The following is an 18474-nucleotide window of genomic DNA, read 5'->3' on the forward strand; positions in this document are numbered from 1 at the left end:
AGTTGTTTTGTCATTCTCATTTTTCATCTTGTTTATAGTTTCCTTTGTTATGCAAAAGCTTCTAAGTTTAATTAGGTTCTGTTTGTTTTTATTTTCATTACTTTAGAAGGTGGGTCAAAGAGAATCTTGTTGTGATTTATGTCAGTGTTCTGCCTATGCTTTTCTCTAGGAGTTTAATAGTTTCTGTCCTTATGTTTAGACTTCTATCCATTTTTGAATTTACTTTTTTTTTTTTTTTTTTTTTTTTAATATTATTTTATTAGTTGGAGGCCAATCACTTTACAACATTTCAGTGGGTTTTGTCATACATTGACATGAATCAGCCATATAGTTACATGTATTCCCCATCCCGATCCCCCCTCCCACCTCCCTCCCCACCCGACTCCTCAGGGTCCTCCCAGTGCACCAGGCCCGAGCACCTGACTCATGTATCCCACCTGGGCTGGTGGTCCGTTTCACCATAGATAATATACATGCTGTTCTTTCAAAACATCCCACCCTCACGTTCTCCCCCAGAGTTCAAAAGTCTGTTCTGTATTTCTGTGTCTCTTTTTCTGTTTTGCATATAGGGTTATTGCCACCATCTATCTAAATTCCGTATATATGTGTTAGTATACTGTAATGTTCTTTATCTTTCTGACTTACTTCACTCTGTATAATGGGCTCCAGTTTCATCCATCTCATTAGAACTGATTCAAATGAATTCTTTTTAACGGCTGAGTAATATTCCATGGTGTATATGTACCACAGCTTCCTTATCCATTCATCTGCTGATGGGCATCTAAGTTGCTTCCATGTCCTGGCTATTATAAACAGTGCTGCGATGAACATTGGGGTGCACGTGTCTCTTTCAGATCTGGATTCCTCAGTGTGTATGCCCAGAAGTGGTATTGCTGGGTCATATGGCAGTTCTATTTCCAGTTTTTTAAGAAATCTCCACACTGTTTTCCATAGTGGCTGTACTAGTTTGCATTCCCACCAACAGTGTAAGAGGGTTCCCTTTTCTCCACACCCTCTCCAGCATTTATTGCTTGTAGACTTTTGGATAGCAGCCATCCTGACTGGCGTGTAATGGTACCTCATTGTGGTTTTGATTTGCATTTCTCTGATGATGAGTGATGTTGAGCATCTTTTCATGTGTTTGTTAGCCATCTGTATGTCTTCTTTGGAGAAATGTCTGTTTAGTTCTTTGGCCCATTTTTTGATTGGGTCGTTTATTTTTCTGGAATTGAGCTTCAGGAGTTGCTTGTATATTTTTGAGATTAATCCTTTGTCTGTTTCCTCATTTGTTATTATTTTCTCCCAATCTGAGGGCTGTCTTTTCACCTTACTTATAGTTTCCTTTGTTGTGCAAAAGCTTTTAATTTTCATTAAGTCCCATTTGTTTATTTTTGCTTTTATTTCCAATATTCTGGGAGGTGGGTCATAGAAGATCTTGCTGTGATTTATGTCAGAGAGTGTTTTGCCTATGTTCTCCTCTAGGAGTTTTATAGTTTCTGGTCTTACATTTAGATCTTTAATCCATTTTGAGTTTATTTTTGTGTATGGTGTTAGGAAGTGTTCTAGTTTCATTCTTTTACAAGTGGTTAACCAGTTTTCCCAGCACCACTTGTTAAAGAGATTGTCTTTTTTCCATTGTATATCCTTGCCTCCTTTGTCAAAGATAAGCTGTCCATAGGTTCGTGGATTTATCTCTGGGCTTTCTATTCTGTTCCATTGATCTATATTTCTGTCTTTGTGCCAGTACCATACTGTCTTGATGACTGTGGCTTTGTAGTAGAGTCTGAAGTCAGGCAGGTTGATTCCTCCAGTTCCATTCTTCTTTCTCAAGATTACTTTGGCTATTCGAGGTTTTTTGTATTTCCATACAAATTGTGAAATTATTTGTTCTAATTCTGTGAAAAATACCGTTGGTAGCTTGATAGGGATTGCATTGAATCTATAGATTGCTTTGGGTAGAATAGCCATTTTGACAATATTGATTCTTCCAATCCATGAACACGGTATGTTTCTCCAACTGTTTGTGTCCTCTTTGATTTCTTTCATCAGTGTTTTATAGTTTTCTATGTATAGGTCTTTTGTTTCTTTAGGTAGATATACTCCTAAGTATTTTATTCTTTTTGTTGCAATGGTGAATGGTATTGTTTCCTTAATTTCTCTTTCTGTTTTTTCATTGTTAGTGTATAGGAATGCAAGGGATTTCTGTGTGTTAATTTTATATCCTGCAACTTTACTATATTCATTAATTAGCTCTAGTAATTTTCTGGTAGAGTCTTTAGGGTTTTCTATGTAGAGGATCATGTCATCTGCAAACAGCGAGAGTTTCACTTCTTCTTTTCCTATCTGGATTCCTTTTATGTCAAAAATATGGAACGCTTCACGAATTTGCGTGTCATCCTTGCGCAGGGGCCATGCTAATCTTCTCTGTATCGTTCCAATTTTAGTATATGTGCTGCCGAAGCGAGCACTGAATTTACTTTTGTGTATAGTGGTAGGAGGTGTTCTAATTTCATTCTTTTACATGTCACTGTCCAGTTTTTCTAGCAAGAGGCTCCCTTTTCTCCATTGTATATTCTTGCCCCTTTTGTCAAAGATAAGGTGCCTGTAAGTGCATGGGTTTATCTCTGGGATTTCAGTCTCGTTCCACTGATGTATATTTCTCTTTTTGTGCCAATACTATACTGTCTTGATAACTGTAGCTTTGCAATAGAGTCTGAAGCCAAGAAGGTTGATTACTCCAGCTTTGTTTTTCTTTCTCAAGATTGCTTTGGCTATTCAGGGTCTTTTGTGTTTCCAGACAGATTGTGAAATTTTTTGTTCTGATTCTGTGAAAAATGCCATTGGTAATTTGATAGGGAGTGCATTGAATCTTTAGGTTGCTTTGGATAGTATATTTATTTTGGATAGTATATTTATTGTGATAAGAATCATAATATTGATTCTTCCAATCCAAGAACATGGTGTATCTCTCCATATATTTGTGTGTTCCTGATTTCTTTTATCAGTGTCTAATAATTTTCTGTATATGTATCTTTTTTCTCTTTAGGTAGGTTTGTTCCTAGGTACTCTTTTTTTTTTTGCAAGAGTTTGCACTTTTACATCTGCCTCTGGGCCGGGAGATATGGCCCTGGGACCACCTATGGGTATAAAATTGAAATTAAGACTCCTCATAAAGCTGAAACCATCAAAGAAGTTCATTTTCAATGAATGGTGAACTAGGATATAACAAATAAACAATTCTGCTTAGACTTGCCTCTGGAAGGAAAGAAAACTTAGAAGAATTTATAGACCTCTGCATGTATGTTGATCTGGGATTCAAATATACAACAGTAATATGGTCTTAGAGATCCTAAGCTAATAAATTAGCATCAGTGAATCAGGGTTTGCAACATCTGAGGGTCATTGGCAGAAGCTGATGTGCACTCTCTTTAGTAGAGTACAGATTGGAGTGATCTACTTTAATCACATGCTTCCCAGGATGCCAATAGATAAAACTCAACTGTACTTGAATTTGCCAAAATTGCAAATTATAAAACAAACACCCATAACTAAGAGTCAGCAGAAATTGCAAGAGAAGAATCAGAACTCCAAGAATTTATGATATTAGAATTATTATGTACAGCATATAAGGTGAATATGTTTTATATGCCTTTCAAAATATAGGCTCAGAGTATAAGAAAGAAGTGAGATATTCATCCAGAAAAAGGAAGATTTTCAAAAGAACCAGATACTTCTAAAAATGAAAAAATTATTATCAAAATCTGTACTATCTTTTTAAGGCTACCATAAAAAAGTACCAAAAACGGTGTGGCTTAAAACAACAGAAATGTATTGTCTCACAGGTCTAGAGGCTAGAAGTCCAAAATAAAGGTGTTAGGAGGGTGGATTCCTTTTGAAGGCTGGTAGCGAGAATCTCTCTTCTAGCTTCTTGCTGGTTTACTGACAGTCTGGCGTGTGTCGGCTATGACATTCCTCACATGGCATTCTCTCAGTGTCAGGAGAGAAGTTAGACAGCAAATCAGACACTGTTTAATATTGAATTTATGAACTGAAAGATAAACTTGGGTAATTTCTTTTGATGTAATAGACAGACATAGTGATAGCAAATGAGGGATTAGGACACATGGAGAATAAAATGAGAAGGTCAAAAATCTTATTAGAGTTCCATAGGTCGAAGATAGAAAATAAAAAAGATGAGATTTTTGAATATATGTTTTCTTAAAATTAAGATCTTTAAAAAGATAAATCCACAACTTCAGGAAATGTAGCAAATGTCAAACAGGACAAATAAGAAGTCGTAACTAGACACATAGTAGGGAAATATTAGAAAAACATAAAGAGAAAAACTTTAGAAGCAGAAAGAAAGAATAAATGCTATTTAAAAACAAGTAAACTGATAGCTTACATCTGCAAAGCAGTAATGGAAAGCAAATGACTTCAAAATGCTGAGAAGAAATAAGAAGGTGTAATGAGACATTTTCCCGTGAGAGACTTTACCATGAACAGACCTTCATAAAAGAAATTTTAGAAGGTGTTTTTTAAGAGTATAGAGATCTCAAAAGAAATGATCAGGATGTCAGAAGAAATGGTGAACATCGAAGTTAGAACATATGACTGTGTACTAAATATTATTGTAAAATAATTATGTTAATATACAGTATTGGGGGAAAAATGGTAGCAAAGTTCTGGACAAAAATAACAAATTTAATGGAGGATGACCTCTGGAATTTAAAGCAGTTTAAGCATGTATTGAATAAAAGGAGGGCTGAAATATTGTTTAGATTTGGGCTTTGTTAATTAATGTTATAAATGCAGTCATTCAAGAATAGAAAATAATGTTCAGTTTGTTAGAGGACAGAAGTAGAATATGAAAAATAATTTCAGTATATTTTAAAAATAGCATAAATGGAGGAAAGAAGGGCATGTAAGGAGAAAGGAGAGCACTGAATTCACTTGGAATTCAATCTAATCATATAAACTTTTACATAAAACAGGAAAAATTATCATATTAGATAAAGATGTAAATCTAATCTACTCATTACAATGATATACCAAATTAATAGAGTTGCAGGTTAAAACTATAAGGTATCATTGAATATTAGATGATCATAGAATAGCAGATGAATGCATATTTATGGAAGACTAGAATTTCATTATTAGTAACAATATTATGGATAAGAAGATTTGCTATATGGACATAATGCTTAACTTGTACGCTACTAATGGTGTAACCTTTATTATATATTAAGAAAATTTGAGAGAATTACATAGAACAATAGACAAAGACACTATGATAATTGGAAATATATCACATATCTCTCTTAATTTTTGTCTTATTTGATTATCCTTTACTAAAGAAATACCAGATTTATTCCAACAATAAATAACCTTGGTCTAGTGTGGGTCACAAGGAATCAGACACAACTTAGCGACTGAACAACAACAACAACAAAATGAATATACATGGTTAGCTTGTACCTAGCACTTACAGCATTCACGTTGTTATCAAGAATGTACAAATCATTTGTAAAAATTGGATATACATTATACTGTAAGAACAGGCATTGATGAATTTCTAAGCCTCCAATTCATACATTCCATTTTGACTCTAAGAATTAAAAGTGAATTATTAAAAAATAGAATTGGCAATTTTAAAAGTACACTTTTAAATAACTCATGCAATGCAGCAAAAATAAAAATGGAAGTTAGAAAATATTTTAAACTGGATGATAAAAATTGTATCAGAAATTTGGTGATACAGTCACATTGGTGTTTGTCACTTTTAGTGCTTCTTATAGAGGAGGACTGAAATTCAGTGTGATATCCTGTTAAATTTAAGAAGTTAATAAAATAAGTAATTCAAAGAAAGTAAATAATTCAAGAGCAGAAACTATCATAATACATTTTTTTCAGAACTTCAAGATATTTTTCTACTAACTTCTGACTTATAGGTTTTCTGATGAGAAATCCATAGTTATGTAAGTAGTTATTCTGTATGAAATAATATTTCTTATGTATTTGTTTTAAAGATGATCTTTTTATCTTTGGTTTATAGCAATTTGACTATGATATGGTTATCTGGGGTTTTCTTTGCATTCTCTTTGAAGTCTAATGAGCGTATTGAGTATTGTAAAGTTTTGTACAAGTTTATGTCTTCACCAAATTTGAGAAAGTTTAGCCCACTATTTCTTCAAATATTTTCTTTGCCCCATTCTCTCTCCCCCTGTCTTCTGGGACTGCAGTTACTCATAGGATAGAATGTTGGATATTTTCCCATAAAGTTTTGAAGCTGTGTTCATTTTTTTCTATCCATTTCCTCTCTCTCTTAAGATTAGGTGATTTCTATAGATCTGTGTGTATTCACGTTCTTAAAGTGATGATGCTCTCATCCCCACGGAGGCCTTTGCATATGTCCCTGTGCTAGGTTATCAAACCACCGGCACATAACTTCTTTCCGCTAGTTAACTCCTATACATTCTTCAGATCTCATCTTGGGCAATGCCTTTATCAAACCTCAGATAGGTTTCTGTTTCATTAACATGCCTTCCTAGCACTTATCTCACTTTATGGTAATACATGTGCTAGTATGATTAATTAATTAGAGCTTGTCATTCCATGAGATACATTTCATAGAACAGGCAGATTCTAACTTTCTCCCCACTATTGTGTAGCCCCTGGCACAAAGCAAGCATATAGTAATTGCTTAATAAAAACATATGGCTTTGTTCTTTTAGAGAATTATCAGCCCTCACACATGTGTTTAATGTAGACACGTCAAATGTTAATTTGTCTTCTTTTTAACCTTATCTTGCTGAACTATGAAGTGAAGGGATGGGATTAGAATTTACCTGTGGATCTGTTTGACTCTGAAATGCCATTTGTTATCTACCCTTGGTTTAAAAGGATGAACTTGATGAGAAAAAGGGTAAAGATGATAGTTTTCAGGTTTTTTTCATTTTCTTAATTGTAAAGGTGTAATTAAGTAAAATAATACATTGACTATCATTGAAATGTGCTTAATTCTTGTATATGAGTTAGTGTTGTTTTGTATTGTTTTTTTTCCATCTAAGTAGTGGATCCATTCAAATTCATCATTATATCCTCCTCCTCCTCCTGCCCCCTCCCCAGCCAAACTGCCCCCCTCTTCAGAACTTATATATCTACTTAGCTCTATCTAGCTATGGGCTTACTAGGTGGCTCAATGGTCAACAATCCTTTTGTCAATCCTTTTGTCAGGAGACCTGGGTTTGATCCCTGGGTCGGGAAGATTCCGTGGCATAGGAAATGGCAACCCACTCTAGTATTCTTGCCATGGGAAATCCCATGGACAGAGGACCCTGGCAGGTTACAGTCCACAGGGTTACAAAGAGTTGACTTTGTAAAGCAGACACACATGCATATATAGCTTTAGTCACTCTTTAAGTACATTTGAGAGACTATGAGGGTAGTAGAAATCCATCTCCGAGTGCTTAAAAATATCTGCTATCAATTTAAAAAATCTTCCCCAAAATGTTATCAGAAATGTCTAAAAGGTTATAAAATTGTGATTTTTTTTAACTATATATAATTAAACGACAATTATTCAATTTAGAGGAAATACTCTTTTGTTGAATATTACTTCATTGAACTTTTGTTTGTGGTTTCCCAATATGGAGAAGCCATTTTCCTGGAAAATAAGTTAAACTGTTACAAAGTATTAAGTCCCTTTCTTCTAGATTCCTTGAATGCCAATAATCTTTCCAGTGAATGGGAATTTGCTGCAGATTTGTCTGTTTTGCAGTTAACAGAGTGGGAATAAATCTCCTCAAAAGGTTTGCTTGAGGGCCTTCAAATTCCTTTTGTCAACAGCTAATCAAAATTTTTGTTCTATCAACAGTTCAGTAACATCAAGTTCACTTCTGGAACAGACCATTTACTTTATTATTTACTCAGTTATAGTGTCAGCTTCAATCACTTTGTGATCCTAATTCTGTACAGTTTAAAATGCTGTGAGTGTGTGAGGTTTCCAGACTCAGATGGCTCTGTTCAGCAATTTTCCTAAGATGTGAGACTTGGCGTTCTTTGATTAAAGCAAGATGATAGTCTTGGTAATCTAGTTGACTGATGATTCCTATGAGGGAAAGTATATGTACAGCCACCTCCGTGTAGCTTCATGATATCATGAACAGGATACAGTAGGACAAATAAGTTGCTCTATGTCCTCAAGGAACATAAGGGAAACAGTGTCTTCAGCATAGACATTCCAGAAGGGAATCTCTTATTCAGAATTTAATGCATTTTTCAAACTTAAGAAAAAAGAGAAGGTGCAGTCACATAATGATCCTTTTAATTTTGTCAGAAAATGGGATTTTGTTACCTTTTTAGCATCTTTATGAATATATCTGTTTCCTGTAGTTATCTAACTTTTTAAAGTGAGATAGTTGGGTGGAGATTAGCTTGGGGAATAGAAAAAATAAATTCTTTCTATACTTGAAGGGATTTTTTTTTAAAAGAGGTGACTGATGCACTTTTGTACCTTATTCCGATATTATGCTACTTCACCTTACTGAAGCAGTGCTGGCAAAGAATTCCAGACAAGGCAATTCTTCTTAAGGTCTCAGATATCTTGACCATTGCTAATGGAAAATAAAATACATACAGTCACTTGTAACAGGCATAATTGTCCTCAATGCAATGGCAGCATAAAAGCTTATTTCAGCACCCACAGGTACAAAGATTTTTTAAGGTTAAATAGCATTATTTTGGGGGGAAAAAACCCTAACATTTCTTTTACTAACACTGAGACCTCAAAGGAAAATGTGGTGGTACGGTTTTAAAGTATTTCGTTTATCAATGTGTGTGGGTATCACTCAGTCATGTCCAGCTCTTTGTGACTCCATACACTGTAATCCACCAGGCTCCTCTGTCTGTGGGATTTTCCCAGGCAAGAATAGAGGAGTGGGTGCCATTCCCTTCTCCAAGGGATCTTCCCATCCCAAGATCAAAACCAGGTCTGCTACGTTGCAGGCGGATTCCTTACCGTCTGAGCCACCAGGGAAGCTGGAGAGGTTGCCATGCCTTCCTCTAGGAGATCTTCCCGACCCAGGGATTGAACCCATGTCTTTTATGTCTCCTACATTGGCAGGCAGCTTCTTTACCACTAGCACCACTTCAATACACCCATAAAATGTATATAAATTCTTTGCCCTTTTCATTATTTTACCCTAATTATCAAGATTTGCAACTTATGATTTTACTTATATGCTTGAGTTGAGGGATAATAATTTTTCTATTTGTGACCTCTCCTTGGGTTTTTCTTTATATTAACTTCAACTTAGTGTAATTAGTGTATACAGGTGATACCCGTTGTCAGTAATAAAATCCATAAAATGTAGATTTGAGAAAAATGATACAGTCATGCTTTCATGTCTCATGAAAACTATCTCAATAATTTCTGAGTGTTGTTTCAATTTTATTTGAAAATGATTTAACCAAGGTTGTAATTACAAGTTCTTGGTAAGTCATTTCAAAATCCCTTTTTACTGTACACTTTCCATGAATTTGAATCACTTGCATTGGAGTCAGTTAAATATCTGTATGTTAAAAATTAGCTCTTTAAAAGGGTGTTTTTGTTTAGTGAGTAGTTTCTGTATTAATTATATGCAAAAATATTCTATAACCCTATCATCCATAAACTGCTGAAGATGAGAGAGTTGGCATAGTAGTTCTTGGAAAATAAATAAGGTGAAGCAAAATATGTAACATATTTTATATTTGAGTTTTGAACAAAGGCATTTAATAATACTGGGAATGGGTTAATTTTCCCCCACCTAACTTATAAGAGAGATAGATGAATCTCATGCAGATTTTTACTGCTTCTGTTTGTTCCCTTTCTTTTTTTTTTAAGAGCTACAACCTGTGATAGCTCTTTGTTTGTACTGATGCCAAGAAAGGCTTCTGAATCCTTGTAGGTAAAAATACAGCCAAGATGTAAGAATTTTAATTACAATCTGGATACAGTGGAGAAATATCTTGGAACATCATAATAAACAGCATCTGCCCTACACAGCTGATCATTTCAGGAGAGAAGTGCAGATGTGGGTGCATGTATATGTATGTCTGAGAGAGACAGAGAAAGGTGCGGATAGGTAGACAAATTTTGAACAATGTTGGGTAAATTAGACAAATCTAGAGATGTGGTAGACTTATAACTCTCCCAGCCCTATCCCTCTCCTGGTTCTCTGCTGGCAGAGCCTGTTTCACCTTGGAAGGGTGATATATGCCTATGTACTTGTTTTCTAGCTTCCCCTGCAGCTAGGGCATTGGAATATAAACTTGACTTGGCCAATGGAAATGGAGTCTTTTGTAAGGTTGCATCAAAGTTAATTGTCCCTGAATAAAAAGAAATGAAAAGCATAAAAACACTCTTCTTTGCTGGATGTGACAGTGAGTACACACGAAGCCTGGGATTTCTGAAGTCTTCTTGCAAACATCAGGGAGATAGAGCTGATATGGAGAGGATAACAGAGGAAACCAAGGGAAAGAATTTACTTCGGTCATGGTAATACCTTGACTTAGAAGCAAATCTGAAACAACACTGCTTCTGGACATTTTTGTCTAAAAATATTAGATATGTAAGTAATTTTAAGGTAACTATTCTGTCAATTGCAGCAAAGTCATCCTAACTGGCAAAAGTAATCAATTATCTTATCATGTTGGTCACTCAGTCACATCCAGCTCTTTTGTCACTCCAGGGACTATGCCTGCCAGGCTCCTCCGTCCATGGGATTTCCAGACAAGAATACTGGAGTGGGTTGCCATTTCCTACTCCAAAGAATCTTCCTGACCCTGTGTGTGTATATACACACATACACATATATATATTTGCTTATGTATAAAAATATATATATACACCTACACACATTTATATAGGTATATATGTGTATATATGCATAGGTATCTGTATATATATGTGTGTATGTGTGTGTACTTTTTCCTTTAGTATTATGTAACTCATTTATCAAAACATGTAGACAAATCAGAATGAAGAGAGTGCAACTTGACTACTATTTTCCATTTGACAGCAAATTCTAAAATGTTAAAGTTATTAGAATTGAGTGGAGATACACTCAAGTGTTTATGGAATTTTTCAACTTTTATCACTTATGTTCAGGACCTTTTGAAGCTGTGTGCTATAGTTACGGAGCCGTTTCTTTAGCAAAGCACAGCTAAAGTTGGCTTCTTATTTCTGTACTATGTTTCTATGCTATGATTTCAAGCTAAAGTATGTTAGCTTATTCAAGGGTTCTTAACGACATGGGATGTTTTTGACTCATGGGACCCAGTGGAATCCTTTGGCTCTGTTAGCTTATTTGTATGATAGTGTGTGAAACAGTTTCACATTGTCCACCAGACCTATGTATAAAATACCATTTATAATTGTTTTAAAATACAGAGAAATTCCTATAATATGCTGATCTGAGTGACAGCATAGCATTGGGTTGGCCAGAAAGTTTGTTCAGGTTTCCCCATAAACTGTTATAGAAAAACCCAGACCCATTTTTTGGCCACCTAGTAATTCTTTAGAGTTGAAAATAAACATACAGCTCTAACAAAATGTAAAGTGACTTGAAAATCATTGTGCCAACATAGTTATATGTTTATTCAACTAAAAGTGTTATTTAAATTTTAAACTTTCAAGACCTAAAATTCCATTCACTATTTTTGTATATTACCACTGTCTATGAACACTTTCCTTGAAACATTTTACCCAGTTTAGGAGTATATACCATAAAGAGGATTAAAAGTATGTGGCTTGCTGTAAACTGATAAATACAACCAACAATTCAAAATACACATTTTACTCATAGTGACTGCATAATTTTACCTTCATATATAAAGGAAGCACATTCATTCATACAAATATTAAATATCTATACATAATAGAACTTATCTGAATTTATAATTTTTGACAATTTTTTATAGAAGAGCATTGAATGTATGTCATATATATCATTTTTTAGTTGCATTGTGTTTTAAGAGATTATTTTAATTGATATTCCAAGCTTTTTTTTCATGTGATCTGCTACAGATGTCTCCAGCCATCCTTATCAACAGATAAGCATTCTCAGCTCTTGCAAATTATGGTGAATGAATATTAATCAATCAGTTTTTCCTGTTTATATAGACTGTAATTCCAGATGAAAGCCTGCATTTATAACTCTGAATTTCTGCCAAAATGGAGATGTTGAAATTCATTTGGATACTATCTGTATGCAGTGGATTAAAAAAAAAAAAATATATATGTATAGATATATGTAACACATGTATATTATATAAAATATTACATAGATTATATATTATATATTTATACATTATATTATATATTTAAATTAAAACAAATACATATTAGATATTATATAATCTGCATTATCAAATACTGTATACATTATATGTTCTTAAATATCATACATATTATTCAGATATATATAATTTCTTTTAACTTAAAAAATCATCTAGTGTATAGTTTGGATGGGAAACTTTCTGAGGTTATAGGAGAAAGCAAAAATGTGGTTAAAAATGCATCTTCAAGTTTAAATGTCAAAGTGAATCTTTTGCATTCAAATATTTCACAATCACATGGAATTTAAAAACATTTATTTTGCAAATAAAAATGAAAATAAAGTAAATATTTTGGACTTGATTTAAAGGGTTTTAGCCTTATTCTTTTCAGATTGGTTTATTTATAACCTATAATAATAGTTTAAGATACACTAAATGGCATACTATCTTGAAATATTTTACGAGTGTTAGGCATTCAGTTGTAACTGACTGTTTGCTGCCTCATGGACTGTAGCCAGCCATGCTCCTCTGTCTATGGGATTTTTCAGGCAAGATTACTGGAGTGGATTGCCATTCCCTTCTCCAGGGGATCTTCCTAATCCAGGGATCAAACCCGAGTCTCCTGCAAGATATAGGGGAAAAAACAGAAATGTATTTCTTGGTAATCATTGACCATATCATTGAATAGAAGCTGTTTGGTTTTGCTCACGATATATTACATGTTCTAGAACAGTGTCCAGTATATGGTAAGATAATAGATCTTTGCTCTGTGAATTTGAGAGTCAGATTACCATTACTCAAGGTTTTGGGAGTCCTGGATAGGAGTTCACATATTGGGAAGTATAGCTCATTTTCCCTTTAATCTCTCTCAGTCTGTACAAACAAAGCACCAAGAAGGATCCATTAAGGTCATGCACCTTGGACCTACAGATCTATTTAATCACAAGAAAGAATATAATCTTTGAACAAATAGTATACAAATAAATATTTGTAAACGTAGAAAATTACTACAGTTGCAGAAACGACTGACTCTGGCCTTAACATCTTAAGATAGCTGGGCAACTGAATTCAGCTGTCTGGTCAACTGAGACAATGCTTTATATATATATATATATATTTATATTTTATATTTTTATATAAATATATACATATTTTTATTTTTCACTACAATCCTAGCTTTTATTCATTAATTATTTCAAGGTATTATGTTACATTCAGTGGATAACAAAAAGATAACTTTGGCTACCCTTAAGTCCATATTAAAACAGTTATAATGTGTACAGAAATAGTTACAATACTCTGTATCGTCTATTACTAAGGTATTGCAAATGATTACAATGATGAAATTCTACCACATACTCCTAGAATGGAATAAATACAATACACTAACAGAACCAAATATCAAAAAGTATTGTATACAGAGCCACAGGACTCTTATTCATTGTGGTGGGAATTCAAATGGAACAGTTACTTGGAAGACTGTCTGGCAGTTTCTTACAGAATTAAACATTTTGTTACCCTAAGATTCAGCAATTGTAAACTTGAATATTTACCCAAATTAGTTGAGAATTTATGTCCACAAAGTAACCTGCACATGGATGTTTATAGCAGTTTATACTTAATTCCCAACTTGGAAGCAGTCAAATTATACTTCACTAGGTGAATGGTAAATAAATTATTGTATGCTCTGACAATGAGGTATTACTCATCACTGTGAAGAAATGAGCTGTCAAGCTATGAAATGACTGGGGGGACCTTAAATGCACACTCCTAAGTAAAAGAAGCCAACTGAAAAAACTACGTAGTGTATGATTCCAATAATATGATATTCCAGAAAATGCAAAACTATGGAAACAGTAAATGTGATGACTGGTTTCTAGGGTTTATAGAGGAGGGAGGGATGAGTAGATGGAGCACAGATTTTTGTTGCTGTTGTTCAATGGCTAAGTTGTGTCTGTCTCTTTGTGACCCCATGGACTGCAGAGCGCCAGGCTACCCTATCCTACACTATCTCGTGGAGTTTGACTAAAGTCATGTCCATTGAGTCAGTGATGCCATCCAACCAACTCATCCTCTGTTGCCCCCTTCTCCTCCTGCCTTCAATTTTTCCCAGCATCAGGGTTAATTCCAATGAGTCAGCTCTTTGCATCTGGTGGCCAAAGTATTGGAGCTTCAGCTTCAACATCAGTCCTTCCAACGAAAATTCAGGACTGATCTCCTTTAGGATTGACTGGTTTGATCTCTTTGCAATCCAAGGGACTCTCAAGAGTCTTATCCAACACCACAGTTCAAAAGCATCAATTCTTTGGTGCTCAGCATTCTTTATGGTCTAACCTTCACATCTGTACATGACTACTGGAAAGCCCATAGCTTTAACTACATGGACCTTTGTCAGCAAAGGGATGTCTCTTCTTTTTAATACACTGTGCAAGCATCTTTTAATTTTGTGGCTTCAGGCACTGTCCACAGTGATTTTGGAGTCCAGGAAAAAAAAGTCGGTCAGTGTTTCCACTTTTCCCCCATCTATTTGACATGAAATAATAGGTCTAGATGCCATGATCTTAGTTTTCTGAATGTTGATTTTTAAGCCAACTTTTTCACTCTCCTCTTTCACTTCCATCAAGAGGTTCTTTAGTTCCTCTTTCTGCCATTAGAGTGGTATCATCTGCATATCTGAGGTTGATTGATATTTCTGCCAGCTATCTTATTCCAGCTTGTGATTAATCTCAACCCAGCATTTCCCATGATGTGCCCTGCATAGAAGTTTAACCAAAAGAGTGACAATAAACAGCCTTGGTATACTCATTTCCCAATTTTGAACCATTCCATTGTTACATGTCTAGTTCTAACTGTTGTCTCTTGGCCTGCATATAGGTTTCTCAGGAGGCAGGTAAGGTGGTCTGATATTCCCATATCTAAGAATTTTCCACAGTTTGTTGTGATCTACACAGTCAAAGACTTTCATGTAGTCAATAAAGCAGAGGTAGATATTTTCTGGAATTCCCTTGCTTTTTCTATGATTCAACAAATGTTGGCAATTTGATCTCTGGTTCCACTGCCTTTTTAAAACTCAGCTTCTACATCTGGAAATTCTTGGTTCACATACTGTTGAAGCCTCGCTTGAATGATTTTGAGCATTACTTTGCTAGCATGTGAAGTGAGTGCAACTGTCTGGTAATTTGAACATTCTTTGGCACTGCCCTTCTTGAGGATTGGAATGAAAACTGACCTTTTCCAGTTCGGTGGCCACTGCTGAGTTTTCCAAATTTGCTGGCATATTGAGTGCAGCACTTTCACAGCATCATCTTTTAGGATTTGAAATAGCTGAAATTCCTTCACCTCCACCAGCTTTGTTCGTAGTGATGCTTCCTAAGGTCCACTTGACGTCACACTCCAGGATATCTGGCTCCAGGAGAGCGACCACTTCATTGTGGTTATCTGACTGTTTTGATATAGTCCTTCTGGGTATTCTTGCTACGTCTTCTTAATCTCTTCTACTTCTTTTAGGTCCTTATTGTTTCTGTCCTTTATCATGCCCATCCTTGCATGAAATGTTCCTTTGAAATCTCCAGTTTTTTAAGAAACCTCTAGTTTTTCCCAGTCTATTGTTTTCCTGTATTTCTTTGCATTGTTCACTTAAGAAAGCTTTCATATCTCTCCTTGCTATTCTCTGAAACTCTATATTCAGTCTGATATATCTTTCCCTTTCGCCCTTCCTGTTTGCTTCTCTACCTTGCTCTGCTATTTGCGAAGTCTCCTCAGATAACTACTTTGCCTTCTTGCATTTCTTTTTTGGGAGGTATGGGTTTGATCACGGCTTCCTGTACAGTGTTACGAACTTTGGTCCATAGTTCTGCAGGCACTCTGTCTACCAGCTCTAATCCCTTGTATCTATTCATCAGCTCCATATAATCATAAGGGATTTGATTTAGGTCATACCTGAATGGTCTAATGGTTTTTCCCACTTTCTTCAATTTAAGCCTAAATCTTGCAATAAGTAGCTCATTATGTGAGCTGAAGTCAGCTCCAGGTCTTTTTTGCTGACTCTGTAGAGCTTCTACATCTTTGGCTGTCAAGAATATAATCAATCTGCTTTCATCATTGACCATCTGGTGATGTCCATGTATAGAGTCGTCTCTTGTGTTGTTGGAAGATGGTGTTTGCTGTGACCAGTGCGTTCTCTTGACAAAACTCTGTTAGCTTTTGCCCTGCTTCATTTTGTACTCCAAGGCCAAACTTGCCTATTACTTCAAATATCTCTTGACTGCCCACTTTTGCATTCTAATTCTCTATGATGAAGAGGACATCTTTTGTTGGGGTTAGCCCTAGAAGATCTTGTAGGTCTTCACAGAACCCATCAACTTCAGTTTTTTGGCATTAGTGCTTGTGGCATAGACTTGGATTGCTGTTATATTGAATGGTTTGCCTTGTAAACAAACCAAGATCAGATGCTTATTTTTGAGACTGCATCCAAATATTGCATTTCAGACTCTTCTGTTGACTGTGAGGGCTACTCCATTTCTTCTAAGGAATTCTTGACCACAGTAGTAGGTCATCTGAATTAAATTTACCCTTTCCCATCCATTTTAGTTCACCGATTCCTAAGATGCCGATGTTCACTTTTGCCATCTCCTGCTTGACCACGTCCAATTTACCTTGATTTATGGACCTAACATTCCAGGTTCCTATGCAGTATTGTTCTTTACACCATCTGAGTTTACTTTCACCATTAGACACATCCACAGCTGAGTATCGTTTCTGCTTTGGCCTAGCCTCTTCTTTCTGGAGTTATTTCTCTGCTCCTCCCCAGTAGCATATTGGACACCTGGAGGACTCCTGTTCTGGTATCATATTTTTTTGCCTTTTCATACTGTTCATGGGGTTCTTGAGCCAAGAATACTGGAGTGGTTTGCATTCCCTCCTCCAGTGGACCACGTCTTGTCCTAATTCTCTACTTTGACCCATCTGTCTGGGGTAGCCCTGCATAGCTTGGCTCATAGCTTCATGGAGTTAGGCAGTAATTTGCCTTGACCAGGCTGTGATCAATGAAATTATTTTGTATAATACTATAGTGATAAATGCATGTCGCTCTACATTTGTCTATAGCCATAAAGAGTGTACATCAAGAGTGAACCCTGATGTAAACTATGAACTCTGTGACAAAGTACTTTCATTGATGGTAGCAAATGTCCATCTCTGGTTGGGGATGTTGATAGTGGGTGAAGCTCTGCGCCTGTGGGGGCAAGGAGTGTATGGGAAATCCTGTGTGTCTTCCCCTCAATGTTTTCTTTCTCACAGTGATTATTATTTTTTTAAACTTTTTTTGTGTGTTGGGGAGTGGCCAGTTAGCAGTGCTTTGATAGTTTCAGGTGAGCAGCAGAGGGACTCAGCCTTACACACACATGCATCCACTGTTCCCCAAAGGCCCCTTCCATCCAGGCTGCCGCATAATCGACAGTATTATATGGCACAGAATTGGCCACATAGGTGGCACCTAAAGCTCACACATAATTGAGCTGAGTTCCCTGTGCTGTACAGTAGGTCTTTCCGCTCAATTTTGCTGTAAACCTAAAACTGCTCTGATATATAAGGTACTTTAAAAATATATTACAAAAGTTTGCAGTGTTAGAAGCAAAATCCATGTGCTTTGGGGATTTATAGAAGATAGTTATTCTGGTTAAGGAAGAAATTTCTGAAAAATGTTACCTTAACATATAATATTTTATTAAGGGTAAAAGTCCATTATTGTGTGCAGAGAGGAATAACAAGGACTGAAAGTTGGCAGTTGTAGTACTAGCAAATGGCACAGAGAGTTGACCCTTAAACAACGTGAGAATTTGGGCCCTTTGACCCCATGCTGTTCAGAATCTTTGACTCACCCAAAACGGAACTACTAATAGCCTACTGTTGACTGGAGTTCTTACAAATAAACAGTTGATTAAGTTACATTTTGTGTGTTATGTGTATTATATACTATAGTCTTAACAATGAAGTCATCTAGAGAAATGAAAATGTTAAGAAAATCATAAGGAAGAGAAAATACATTTACAGTACTGTATTGTATTAATCAATAACCTAGTAACCTGTTTACAAGATGAATCATCTGTCAGTACCTACATTAGTATTATTCATATGATAACAAAATGCTACATC

The 18474-nt window shown here is 35.5% G+C and overlaps 1 protein-coding gene and 1 non-coding gene across 5 annotated transcripts in view; one reads left to right on the forward strand and one right to left on the reverse strand.

Annotated features, from left to right (window-relative positions):
• NOL4 (nucleolar protein 4) overlaps window positions 1-18474 on the forward strand; it is a 451497-nt gene that overhangs the window by 27523 nt on the left and 405500 nt on the right. The window lies entirely within an intron of this gene.
• LOC136167962 (U6 spliceosomal RNA) lies at window positions 2362-2468 on the reverse strand. Its single transcript, XR_010663133.1, has one exon. It is a non-coding gene; the product is annotated as a U6 spliceosomal RNA (small nuclear RNA).

This window comes from Muntiacus reevesi, chromosome 4 (assembly GCF_963930625.1).
Source record: "Muntiacus reevesi chromosome 4, mMunRee1.1, whole genome shotgun sequence".
In the NCBI taxonomy this organism is placed as follows: domain Eukaryota; kingdom Metazoa; phylum Chordata; class Mammalia; order Artiodactyla; family Cervidae; genus Muntiacus; species Muntiacus reevesi.